This window comes from Dasypus novemcinctus, chromosome 19 (assembly GCF_030445035.2).
Source record: "Dasypus novemcinctus isolate mDasNov1 chromosome 19, mDasNov1.1.hap2, whole genome shotgun sequence".
Classification (NCBI taxonomy): Eukaryota; Metazoa; Chordata; class Mammalia; order Cingulata; family Dasypodidae; genus Dasypus; species Dasypus novemcinctus.
The window spans coordinates 66,698,066-66,699,485 of NC_080691.1; positions in this window are offsets into that span (position 1 = coordinate 66,698,066).

Below are 1,420 nucleotides of genomic sequence, written 5' to 3' on the forward strand. Positions count from 1 at the left end.
TCAAGTCCTAATCCCTGGTCCTGTGGATGTGACTTTATTTGGAAATGCTAGAAAGGTGATCTTTGAAGATGTTGTTAGATAAGATGAGGTCAACCCAATAAAATTAGGCTCTAAAGCAACTATACTGCTGTCCTTACACACAGATAAGAATTGGACACAAAGAGAATCATGGAGAATGCCATATGATTATTTAGTTATGAATTGAAGCCCACGGGTTTCTGGAAAATCACCAATGGTTAGGAGGAGCACAGGAAGGATTCTCCCCTATAGACTTGAAATTTAGAAAGACAAGACAATATATTTGTATTCTGTTAAGTCGTCCAATTTTTGATATTTTAAGAGCCCTAGGAAATCATTCATGGATGCAGCCAAGGATTCCCAGGTATGTCCAGTTCCTGCACTCCTTTTACATTACAGGGAACATGGAATTTTGTGAAAATTGTGTCTAGAATATGGGTGAAAATAACTTGCAGGTCCTTGGAAATATATCCACACAGTGAATGGTTTTAAGAAGCTAAAAATGATTGGGGAGCATCTCCATATCCAGGAATTAGGTACCTTGAAAATGGAACTGAGAGTTGCCATCCTGAGGCCTGGATCACTGAATCCTGGGATGCGGCTGAGACCTTAGAAGTCAGTAGTGATAGAGAGCCAAGTACAGCTCCATCCCCTCTTACCATATGCTTCTGAGGATGTGGTTTCACCCCTATGAGCTTCAATCTAATAAGACTAAAATTTCATAACACAGCAGAAACTTTACTTGTGAATTTTATAGTAGGTGCTGATATCTGTATGCTATTATCATCCCTGTTTATATAGAAACACATAAATTGTTATAAGATCAGTGTGTTTTCCAAAATTCTGAACCCACAGAATTAATAAACAAACCTTGTCCTCTAGGTCCCCACTATTAAAGAAAATATACACCTTTGAAACACCCCTTTAAAATGTGCTTCCCATTGCCTTATTGAGTTAGGCGAATGCTCTCATAGGAATAAATTATTAGCCACATAACCGTGTTAGTTATTTTATATTGTATTTTGGAAAAGGACATTCCAGTCCCTGCAGAGAAGGGAGGAAGCCCTTCCTTTGAGCTCTCTGCACCTCTTGCTCTGGGACTGGGCTCCATGCTCCATGGGTCCTGAGTGCCCCCTGCTGCCCAGCTCCTGCCTTGCAGGGAGGATCCTCTTGAGTTCACAGGACTTTACCCTCAAGTCTCTCTGCCCAGGGTCACTTGGCTGGTTCCTTGACATCAGACTGCTCTTTAGAGATAGCACACACTATCGAAAACATCCCTTAACACAGTGAATTGTCCTTAACAACTCAGTGTACTCTGCAGGGCGACCAGACACAGGAGTCTATGAAATACCCTGGTCCCCCTTACCTGGAGCCCCAAAGATCCTCAGATACAGTCCCACAA